General features: G+C 49.2%; 1 protein-coding gene across 3 annotated transcripts in view; it reads left to right on the top strand.

Moving 5' to 3' along the window:
• The window catches only part of PISD (phosphatidylserine decarboxylase), a 290,490-nt gene that overhangs the window by 253,849 nt on the left and 24,060 nt on the right, over window positions 1-12,581 (top strand). The window lies entirely within an intron of this gene.

Below are 12,581 nucleotides of genomic sequence, written 5' to 3'. Positions count from 1 at the left end.
GGACTGGATGGCCAGCAGGAACGCACAGATTCATGGTGGTGTTGGATGAGTAACTGGGTTTTATTGAAGCAATCGGTAACTGGAATGCATCTAATGGCATTGGAGGTGGGTGGGTAGCTGGAACGCTTTGAACGGCTTTGCAGTTAAATGGGTGGCCGGAATACATTGAATGGCATGGAAGGTGGGTGTGTAGCTGGAATGCATTAAATGGCATTGGACTTGAATGGGTGGCCGGAATGCACTAAATGGGACTGGAAATGGGTGTTTAGCTGTAATGTACTGAATGGCATTGGAGTTGAATGGGTAGATAGAATACATTGAATGACATTGAAGGTGGGTGTGTAGCTGGAATGCATTGAACAGCATTGGAGTTGAATAGGTGGTCGGATTTATTGAATGGTTGTGATAGGATTGGTTGATGGGAGGACATTGGAGTTAGATGGGTTGCTGGACTGAATTGAATGTCAGTGGAGTAGGATCAGCAGCTGGAAAGCATTCCTGTTTCAAATTTCTTATTGCGGGATGTGATGGAGTGCTTTAGCATTTAGATTACTTTTTGCATGAATGTTTTTTAGTGCATTCTTTGGTCCTGCAGATTAATTGTCTGTTAAAATAACTGATACAGAACACATCCCATCAGTGAGTGTTATGTCCCATCAGAATGGCTCCTATCGAGGAGCCAGTTGTCATCAGTTGGCATGGCTCCACAAAGACTACAATTTGCACCTGTGATGTTTACTTCTTATTTAGAGCAAGTCAAAGAAACTGGGATCTGGAGTTTCTCTCCCAAGTTTTTCTCTAGTTTATTTTCTTCAATAATTCTTGAGGGTTATTGTCTCAGTTAAAATGCAACATTCGATGTGTAGAATGCAGAACTTGTATGTGCTTAACACAGAAAAATGTGGTGATTGGGTTTAAAACTTGGCTCTGAAACATGCGTTCCATGCCAACAAAATCTCCTCAAAGCTGTAGGGGAAGTGAGATAAAATCTTTGTCAGCCAAATACCCAGGTCAAGACTCTCGGTCCAGTTCCTCTTCTTAATCATCTGAGAAGTACAGTAAGAAAAGACAACACAAGCACGAGAAGCGCCATTTGTCAGATTTGTCGTCCTGTTCAAAAGGGAATCAAAACATTCCCAGTTATCTATCCTCTGAATTCCAGCACATGAAGAGAAATTGGGGCATTTTTTCTGTGAGCATGTTATCTACTACAAACGCTAAAATTACGGTTACCATGCTAACAGAGCTATACTGAATGAAAGAAAAAAATAGACTTTTGGTCCCTAAAATGTAGTAAGACTGTAAAAATAAGCTCAGATGTAAAAATCGAGATCTCAAGATTTTTGGCTGCAGCAGCCATAAATAGCAGCAAAGGAGGTGGCTCTGGAAAGGGAGCTTCTGCCCCCAATCGCTGACTCGCCCAAGGGACAGATTACATTACACCTGTCAGGGGGAGGGTGCGAGATTTCCACTTCACTTGGCGAAAATCACCTCAGCACAATGGGTGCTTGCAGTAGTCCAACAAGGCTACTGCCTCAAATTCCACCCCACCCCACCAACATATCACTACATCAGCGGGTATTCAGTCAGCAACGCCTCATGATTTTACAAAAGGAAGTTCAAGCCTGAATGTATTTCCTCATCCCCAAGAAGGACAGACTCTACGGTCCATCCTCAACTTCAGGCTGCTCAACCAATTCATGCTGTAAGAGCACTTACTCCATTTGTGTATCATTTCCAAATCTCTATTTATGTATACCTTTTATGTGTGGTTATGTATCTACATATTTTCAACAGGAGGAAAATATATAGAGGAAAAATAAAAATTAACTAATCTCCTCAAACAGCACTCTTGGCTCATCCTATTGCTCTTCCAAAATATCCCCTACCTTCACTCTGACTCATCCCAAACCTCTTTTACTACTATGAACTCACAAATAATAATTTCTAAACTCTTCCCTCTTCTATCCTTCCTTTATCCTATTCATCCAACTAGCACTCGCATGTCTTCCACTCTCAATAACCATGTGTATTTCCTTCTACTAATCCACCGATTATCCACCTTTAGGTTCCGGAGTAGCTTTCTGCCTGCCTAAAAGCGCTTCAATGCCTCATCAGGGGCAGTAAGCGCCATATAAATACAATTGCAGTTACATGACAGTCTTGCACAATGTCATCCTGTTGCTTCGATTGTGACAATGTTAGACCTCAAGGACACATACTTCCACATCTCCATCCATTCCACGCATCTCCGGTTCATGGTATGTGAACATAATTACCAGTTCACAGTACTACCGTTCAGGGTTGCAACAGCCCCAAAGGTTTTTATATAGTGTTTAGAGATTGTTGCTGCCCACCTCAGAAGAGAGGGCATACACGTCTTTCCTTATCTCAACAACTGGCTTGATCGAGAGAAGGAACCGTGGAGAAGTGTGGCTCAATGGTTAGAGCGGCAGACCTTGATGCAGAACGCTGGCCAGGGACCAGGGTTCGATTCCCGCCTCGGCGGGATCGGGCTTAAATTCCTCTGACCGGATATTCTCGCCTCAGTGCCGAATCTAAGCATGGGCCCCACGCTGCAACACTGGGCAATAACTTGCTTAGTCTCCACAACGGCCCCCGATGCACAAGGGATGCCTGGTTTCACCATGGGATGCCCAGGAGTGGACACCTCACAAGGAAAAGCCAGGAGGGGTTCCCTTGTGGTAGGAGTACAAGCACCGGGATGCCTCCGGGTTACTGTTCGCGCTATACAAATACAACACATTTACATTTACAGTATGTAGCACACATTCAGACAGCACTGTCTCCTACACCATTTAGGGTTTACAGTAAATGTAAAGAATTCCCACCTCCAACCTCAGCAGATCCAACCGTTTTTAGGATTAGTCCCAAATGTTGTTACAGGGAAGGTATACCCCTACCAGCAGATGATGATGGCATTTCAACAACTGCTGCCTCGTTTTCAGGCTGCTCACCCATTGCAGAAAAAACTGTAATGGAAATGCTCAGTATGACGGCATCATGTATAACAATAGTATTGCACAGCAGATTACACGTTTCATTACAGCAGTATCTCACCAGACATCAGTCACAAGCAGAGGGTCAATTGGAAGATCTTTCAATTGAATTCAATAGAAATTCAATTGAATTCAATTGAAGTCAATTGGAAGATCACATTCTGTAGTGGTGGAACGGCAACTGCCTGTTATCGGGCAGCCCTTTCTTTGACCCTGTTCCTCATGGAACCCTTACCAGTGATGCATTGCTCATAGCATGGCTCTCACATCTTGGCAAAATAACTGTACAAAGCACATGGAACCCGCTTCAGCAAAACAGACACGTCAACTACCTGGAGTTACTAGCCATTTCCATAGTTCTCCAATCCTTTTATGTCCGTGTCCGGGGCAAGATAGTCCTTATAAAGATGGATAATAAGGGGGGTAGCCATTCCCTTCTGCTGTCTATCCCGGCTATCAGATTTGGCACTGAGTGATTTACTGCAACATACATTTCCTGGCAGAACATTACTAATTGGTATACCATGACTTTGCGTCCTTCTTAGCAGGTCCTCATCGACAAGTCCGAGAATAGGAACGCCACCCGCACGTCTCACAACTGTATATTCACAAGCGGGGGAGCCCATCTGTCAAGCTCTTTGCCACTTATGAAAACGCGAAATGCCCAAACATCGCCTCCAGGTATCCACACCTACAGTCCGTGGACAACACACAATTAATTAATTGGTCAGGAATATTTGCATATGCTTTCCCACCTCTCCCATATGTGGTCAGGAAAATAAGGCGAGTCTCCATGACCCTCATTCTGGTGGCACCAACCTGGGCCATACAGCACTGGTACGCTATGTTGTTAGAGATGTCTATCAGCCCACACAAGACACTACCTGTCTGGCCATGCCTTCTCACTCAACACTAAGGCGTGGTCAGACACCTGTACCATAGACTGTTAAACGAGCAAATAGCTTACATTTGTTAATGCTTCTCGTGGTTCTGTCTAACCACACATTCCTCGCCTTGTGAATGCTGCCAGGCACCAGACTGGATATAGAGAATTTTTCAGCAATTCCTTTGCATGCTAATAAATGGCGTCATATTGCTCTGCATCAACTCACTCCCAAACCAGAAGTGATGCAGGAGCCATGTATTGTCACAATCCCTGCACAATTACATTTGTTTCTTTCTGAACCATGTCCATGTACACAGTGCCATTGACTTATCAAAATAGTGTGCAGATCTCTAAATTGCAACCTTTTTAAGATGCAGAAGAGAGTCCACTCAATAGAGTGGGGATGGGAGGTCAGCTAGTTGATGAGGGTTTCGCAGTTAGAGTATCCACCAGAGAAAGCATTTCCCAAATGTGAGTAACTTGTGGACATGTTGAATGGCTCAGACCAAAAAGTCCTGCAGGACTGAATGGACAAAGAGTCCTTCTGGATAGATTTGGCTATCAAGGCAATATTTGTGAACAGACCTCTACATTGCAGCCTGGTAGAAATCTTAGAGCTGCTGCTGCAGGGGAGGCCCTGATGGAATCGATTCTTAAGCATTCTTGTAGCTGCTTCTTAGCCAGATTTTGATGCAGAATACTGTTCACCTACAAATTGCTCTTTCAGCACTACCTTACCCTTCTTTACTCCTACAAACCCACAAAGAGCTATTCGTCCACCCATTGGTCTGTGGTGCGATCATAAGCTCATGGGGTTTTAGGGGCACCCGATGGAGTCTTTCATCCTCTTTCAAGGGGCGAGGTGGAGCGAAGCATGCCGGAAGAGTGATACATTTTCTGACATGAAAGGGCAACACAACTGGGGGCAGTAATGACACTTTAGTTTGTAGCACCAGTTAGTCTTGGAAAAAGGGTGGTATATGGTTGCTGGACAGACAGCGCGTGAAACTCACTCACATAACAAGCCAACATTATATCTATGAGAAACTGTTTTCCGAGTCAAAAGGCACAGAGGGCAGCAGTGCATTTGTTTGAATGGGGTACATATCAGATATAGGAGAAACAAGTTACGGTCCCACTATGGCATCACAAATAGTTTGAAACATGGAGTTCGAGGCATGTGGGCTGCTAAATTCATATCTTAGCATTAGATCGCCGCCTAGTGTTGGGCTCGGATGATTGCACATTGTTGTCCTGGAAGAGTCTTCGAAGTATCCTGAGATAGGTGGCTCCTCCCCTGGACTACAGTGCGCATGGGCATCGGCTCCATCCCCAGATTGTTTTTTTCCGCCATTGGGTTCGGATGTGGTCTCGACGTCTTACTGTCGGAACCAAGTAAAACTAACTTTTAGCGGCCAAAAGGCCTCGATTTTATTGCGTCGGTATTGTCTGCGCACGGTCTCGAGTCTTCCGTCTCTTGGAGCCGGAATAAGCGGAGTTTTCTTCGCTCTCTGAACTTTGAGGCCTTCTCATCGCGACACGACTGCAAGCCTTTTCGGACATGGAGCGGAGCCCGTTTAAGTACTGCCCGCTCTGTGGGTCCAAGTACCCACACATCGATCTACACCCCGTCTGTAACAAGTGCCTTTCGCCCGACCACGACGACGGAAAGTGCAAATTGTGGGCGCAGTTCCGCTCAAAGAAAACTCTCAAGCTTCGGCGCGCGGTGCGCTTGGAAGCTAAGCAAGCGGCCCCGGATCCGGAGAACATCTTCGGCGACCAGGACGAAGAGGTCCAGGGTCACCATCTACAAATCTCCCCACCAGAGACGGAGGTCGAGGCGGATCCGGGAGACGACGACGGAGTCGCGGGTCAAGGCCTTGAATACGTCGAAGAGGTAGGAGACGACGATGAGATTTATGGGGCCGCGGCAGACAGCTCGGGGGACGAGCTCTGCCCCGAAGGTTACGAAGATACCGACCGGGACACGGGATCGCCTGTCGGCCTTACCCAAGACCCGTTGCCGCAAGCCACAGCCCCGCCTTCGGGCCCGGCTACGGACTCACTTGCTGAGCAGACTGTTTCGAAAACGAAACTGAAACCATCGGGATCGACGACACCTAAAATGGCCGACCCGAAAACGAAACCGAAACTTAAGGACTCGAGTGTCCCTAAGATGGCTGCCGTGCCGGTGAAAAAGACGGTGCCCGCTACCCCATCGGCTCCGTCGACCTCCGGTCTGCAGAAGCCGAAGAAGTCAGTCGATTCCGATGCTGCAAAATCGAAACCGACGCCTGAGGAGGGGTCCTCCAAGAAAGATGGTCGGCACGGGTCAGCGGCTACGACGCCGTCCAAGCCCGCCAAAGTCGGCTCCAAGGAGGCTACGCACAAGAAGTCTGCGCCCCGGACTCAGGAATCGGAGGCGCTGAAGACGGGTTCCGCGCCCAAAGCGCACAAGGCCCACAAGGACGTCGGATCCGAGGGACCGATCAGACCATCCTCGTCAGCGACGAAACCCACTGTGAGTGAGACGTCCCTCATCGCAGACTCACTGCAAAGAATCAGGGAGAAAGCCTTTGCCCCGTCGGCTCCGATACCATCGCCGCAGCCGCAAAAGGACACTCCAGCAAAGCCTTCTGGGAAACTTCTCTTTCTTTTGCCACCTAAGGAGGCGCCGAAAGCGTTTTCAACCAAATCGGCTCCGAAACAAGTTTCTTCGCCGGCTGGCCCGCTTCCACGTCGGGTACTCGAATCAGAAGACGATTCAGAGCATTTCATCGACGCTGACACAGGCAAGCTGACCCTCTATAAGAGGAAAATCACTTCGGAGCCAGTGGACTCCTATGTCATCCCACTGAAAAAGAAGAGGGTGCCCCTTGACGCCTCAGGCCTCACGGAGCCAATCCAGCCTCCTCCAAGACGGAGCCCTACTCCCTCCCCAGAACACTCTGCGGGTGAGGGGTATGATGAGGACGAGCAGTACAATTTCCCTATCGATGAACCTGATGCACAACCGGATTCATACGATGACACTGGTGACCAGAACACCCAGGGTGTGGGGCAGGACCCGCAGCTCTTTAATGCACGTGCATCCCCGACTGAGGACTCAGCAGGCTTTCATGCACTACTTGAAAGGGCGGCAGCCAATCATGATGTGGACATGCATGCCGACCCGGTTGAGGAAGACTTCCTTTTCGACACCTTTTCAGTCTCTGAAAGGACAGTAAAGACACTTCCTATGCTAAAAGGAGTCCTCAAACATGCTGGGGACATTTTTAAGGAGCCTACAAGAGCGAGAGTGGTCAACCCTCGCATTGAAAAGAAGTACAGGCCTGCACCTGCGGACCCCGCCTACATCCGGGGACAATTGCCACTGGACTCTCTTGTGGTCGCCAATGCCAGGAAACGTGCCAACTCCCAGACAACGGGTGAAGCTCCTCCCCCGGATAAGGAGTCCAAAGTGCTAGAGGCAGGGGGCAAAAGAGTAGCTGCACAGGCATCAAACTTTTGGCGCATCGCCAATACACAGGCGCTCTTGGCGCGTTACGATAGGGCACACTACGATACCCTAGAACAGGTTGTACAACACCTGCCTCCACAGTTCCAAGAAGCTACACAACTGCTCATTAACGAAGGGAAGCTAATCTCAAACGCAGCCATCAAGTGTGCGCTTGACGCTGCAGATACAGCTGCTAGGGCTGTCAACACTAGCGTTATGCTGAGACGACAGGCGTGGCTACGCATCTCAGGCTTTAAACCGGATATTCAGACAACAATTCTTAATCAACCGGTCAATCCTGATAGTCTGTTTGGTCCAGATGTTGACACCACCCTAGAGAAAATAAAAAAGGACACGGACACTGCTAAATCCATGGGGGCCCTGCAGTCTCAACAGTTTCGTGGCAGCAATTTTCGTCGCTCAGGTGCACGTGGGGTCACCAGAGGACAAATGGGTCAACAATCCCAGTTCTCAAAAGGTGGGGCACAATCCTCGTTCACGAAACAGAACAAGGGAGGTTACAGGAATAACAGCAACAGAGGTCGCGGCAGAGGAAACAACAACCCCCGCTCCTCTACTCCAAGCAAACAGTGACTCTCTGTCACTGCCCCCCGACCACCTAACACCTGTCGGGGGGAGACTGCAGCAGTTCCTGCCCGTCTGGAAAAACATCACCACAGACAGGTGGGTGCGACAACTAGTCCAGTATGGTTATTGCCTAGAATTGAAGTCCACTCCACCCAACATCCCGCCAAGGCAAAGGCCTATGTCCGCAGAGCACTTGCTCTTATTGCAGCAGGAAGTAGTGGTGATGCTGCAAAAGGGAGCAATCGAGCAAGTGCCGGTGGGAGAGGAAGGCACAGGGGTATATTCCCTGTACTTCCTTATTCCAAAGAAGGACGGATCTCTCAGACCCATTCTAGATCTACGCCCCCTCAACCTGTACATACTATCGGAACATTTCCACATGCTTACACTGCAACAGATTCTTCCCTTGCTAAACCAAGGAGACTTCTTAGCAACCTTAGATCTCAAGGATGCGTATTTCCACATTCCACTACACCCGTCACACAGGAAATACCTCAGGTTCACTATTCAAGGCAGGCACTACCAGTTCAAGGTCCTACCCTTCGGAGTCACAACAGCCCCGAGGGTGTTCACCAAGTGTCTGGCGACAGTAGCGGCGCACCTCAGGAGGCAGAACATCCATGTCTACCCCTACCTAGACGACTGGCTCGTACAAGCCAAGTCAGAGCAGCAGTGCGCCGCGGACATGTCAACTACAATTCACCTTCTTCACGATCTGGGTTTCTCCCTAAACTACCCAAAATCGCATCTTCAGCCGGCACATGTCCGGCAGTTCCTAGGTGCAACGATCAACACCCTGACGGCCATGGCTCAGCCAAACCAAGTCAGGATAGACAGCATGCAGGCCCTGATCCAAAGGTTCAGGCCACAACACTCGCTTCCAGCGAGAGTGTTCATGCAGTTGATAGGCATGATGGCCTCCTGCATCTTCATAGTCCCTCACGCACGGTTACACATGCGCCCGCTCCAGGAGTGCTTAGCGAATCAGTGGACACAGGCTCGTGGACAATTGACAGACCTAGTGTTGGTTACCAGTCGGGCATACGACTCTCTGCATTGGTGGACTCCACACAACCTTTGCAAGGGCCGACTGTTCCAAGAGCCTGTGCCGCAGATTGTCCTGACAACGGACGCATCTCTCCAGGGATGGGGAGCTCATGTGCTCACTTACACAGTGCAGGGACTATGGTCAACGCAGCAACAGAAGATGCACATCAACTATCTGGAACTGATGGCAATCTTCATGGCGCTCAAGTCCTTCATTGTACATCTGTGCAACAAGGTCGTGCTAGTCCGGACGGACAACATGACCGCGATGTACTACATTCAAAAGCAGGGAGGCACCCACTCGCCACAGCTGTCTCATCTGGCTCAGAGCATGTGGAAGTGGGCCATTCAGAGGAACATTTTCCTCATGGCAGAACACCTCCCAGGAAAGGACAATCAGATGGCGGATCTGCTCAGCAGGTACAGCCATCAAATGCACGAGTGGGAGTTACACCCATCTGTCCTCCACCCGTACTTCCAGCAGTGGGGTCATCCGGAGATAGACCTGTTTGCCACAAAAGAGAACGCAAAATGCCAACACTTTGCCGCCAGGTTCCCTCACCCACAGTCGCAGGGGAATGCGATATGGATGAACTGGTCAGGCAAATTTGCGTACGCTTTTCCGCCAGCCCCTCTAATACCGCTGGTCGCAAGAAAGCTAAGGCAGCACGAGATGACTCTCATCCTAGTTGCTCCAACGTGGGCGCGCCAAGCATGGTACACCACGTTCCTCGAACTCTCAGTGGTGCCGCATCAAAGACTGCGTCTCACGCCCAGTCTTTTGACGCAGAACCATGGAGAAATTCAGCATCCAGATCCGCAACAGCTCAACCTGGCGATCTGGCTCCTGAGGTCCTAGAGTTTGGGTACCTTAACCTGCCTCCAGAATGCATGAGCATCATCAAGGAGGCGAGGAAACCAACTACTAGAGCATGCTATGCTGCAAAGTGGAAGCGTTTTGTCATCTACTGTACAGCCAATGACATCAACCCGCTTGATGCATCTATCCCCAACATCATCTGCTATCTGTTGCATCTTTACAAGTGCAATCTGGCGTACACTTCCATTCGGATACATCTATCCGCCATAGCGGCTTATCTTCAGAACAGGCAGCACCTCTCTGTCTTCAGAGTGCCCGCCATTAAAGCCTTCCTTGAAGGTCTGAAAAGAGTCATTCCCCCAAGGACACCGCCAGCTCCAGTGTGGAACCTCAATGTCGTCCTCACCAGACTGATGGGACCACCATTTGAGCCACTGCACTCGTGTGAACTCCAGTTCCTTACGTGGAAAGTAGCTTTCCTTATAGCTATTACGTCTCTGAGGTGTGTCAGTGAGCTGCAGGCGCTCACAATCCAAGAGCCATTCATTCAAATTCATCCAAATAGGGTAGTGCTACGCACTAACCCCAAATTCCTTCCGAAGGTGGTGTCACAGTTTCATCTAAACCAAACTATTGACTTACCAGCATTCTTTCAAAACCCGCAAACGGTGGCGGAAAGAATGCTCCATACCTTAGATGTACGGAGGGCGTTGATGTACTACATAGACAGAACACAACCCTTTAGAAAGACAAAACAACTCTTTGTTGCCTTCGCACCACAACACAAAGGCAACCCAATTTCCAAAGCAGGGATAGCCAGGTGGATTGTTAAGTGCATCCAGATATGTTATCAAAAAGCCAAGCGCACTTTAACAATACCCCCCAGAGCGCACTCCACACGCAAACTGGGGGCATCCATGGCTTTCCTAGGGAACATTCCTTTAGAGGATATTTGCAGAGCAGCCACGTGGGTCACACCACATACCTTCACAAAACACTACTGTGTTGATGTGCATTCCAAGCAGCAAGCAGCTGTAGGACAGGCTGTTCTCAAGACACTTTTTCAGGTTTCTGCAGCTGGCACGGGCAACCGCCGCTGATGGAGGGACTGCTATGTATTCTATGCTAAAATATGAATTTAGCAGCCCACATGCCTCGAACTGAATATGCTGCTTACCAGTATGCATCTGTTCTTGGCATGTAGGGCTGCTAACATTCATATCGCCCGCCCTCCTCCCCGGTGCCTGTCGCAGCTGCAGATATACTATTGTATTTATTCATTAGCATGGACATCCTTTACACTTTTCACTCCATCTTCTGCCACAATGGCGAAAAACAATCTGGGGATGGAGCCGATGCCCATGCGCACTGTAGTCCAGGGGAGGAGCCACCTATCTCAGGATACTTCGAAGACTCTTCCAGGACAACAATGTGCAATCATCCGAGCCCAACACTAGGCGGCGATCTAATGCTAAGATATGAATGTTAGCAGCCCTACATGCCAAGAACAGATGCATACTGGTAAGCAGCATATTCATTAATCCTTTCAGTAAACGAGCCACAACAGGTGATTTGAGCAACAATAGTTAATTTGGTGAACGTAAAAAAAAGGTGACAAGGCTGACAAACAACCTTTAACAGTGGCCACAGCAAGTCCTAAACAAAGCTCACAAACCAGCCTAGTGGATGATTTAGCTTGCGGTCGTTATGAAGAGTAGTAATCCAAGCCACAAACTTCTCCCAGGGTCTAGGATAGACTGTTCTTGTTGATGGGGGCCAAGATGACATCCAGTACTATCCATGGGGGCAAAAGGTATACCAGAGGGCTCTGCAAAGGTACCAAAAATAATTTGCAATAGAAATTTTTTTAGGAGCTTCAAACTGCTGTGTTCGAGGCATGTGGGCTGCTGAATTTATATCTATGCATAGATCGCCGCCTAGTGTTGGGTCCGGATGATTGCACATTGTTGTCCTGGAAGAGTCTTCGAAGTATCACGAGATAGGTGGCTCCTCCCTTGGACTACAGTGCGCATGGGCATCCTCTCCATCTTCAGATTGTTTTTTTCCGCCATTGGGTTCGGGTGTCTCTTCTCGACTCCAGTTCGGAATATACTTTAAATACTTTTCGCGAGGCCAAAAGGCCTTCGGGGCGTCTGTATTGTCTCTCGTTCGGTGCCCAATACTTCATCCAGTTCTTCGAACAGGACGTCGAAGGCCGTATTGCCTTTCGACAGCTAGGCCCCGACGAGCGTCGACGATGGAACGGAGCCCGTTCAAGAGATGCCCCGTCTGTAACTCCAAATACCCTCACATCGATGTGTACCCGGTGTGCAACAAGTGCCTATCCCCGGACCACGACGAGGCCAGCTGCATGGCCTGTTCCAAGTTCCGGTCGAAAAAACACTTCGGTTTCGACGCGCCGCGAGGCAGTCGGCCCAGCAAACAGCGAAAGACCCAGAAGATATCTTCCAGGCAGACGTCATCGAGGCTGCCGATCAACAGGATCCAGACCAGCAGTCGGACCCTGCATCGGAGCACGACTCACAATATAGTGTGGACGAAGAACAAGACTACGTCCATGAAGAAGACATCGTCGAGGTAGGAGACGACGCAGACGCCATCGGAGCCGTCGATGACGACTCAAGCGATGAGCAAGGCCCATCCGCAATCGCGGGGCCCGATACTGACACTATACTCTCTACGGCTCAGGTCGAGGCATCG

This window comes from Lissotriton helveticus, chromosome 11, assembly GCF_964261635.1.
Source record: "Lissotriton helveticus chromosome 11, aLisHel1.1, whole genome shotgun sequence".
Classification (NCBI taxonomy): domain Eukaryota; kingdom Metazoa; phylum Chordata; class Amphibia; order Caudata; family Salamandridae; genus Lissotriton; species Lissotriton helveticus.
Note: the sequence above shows the minus strand (reverse complement) of the source record. Positions and strands in the feature narration are given on the sequence as shown.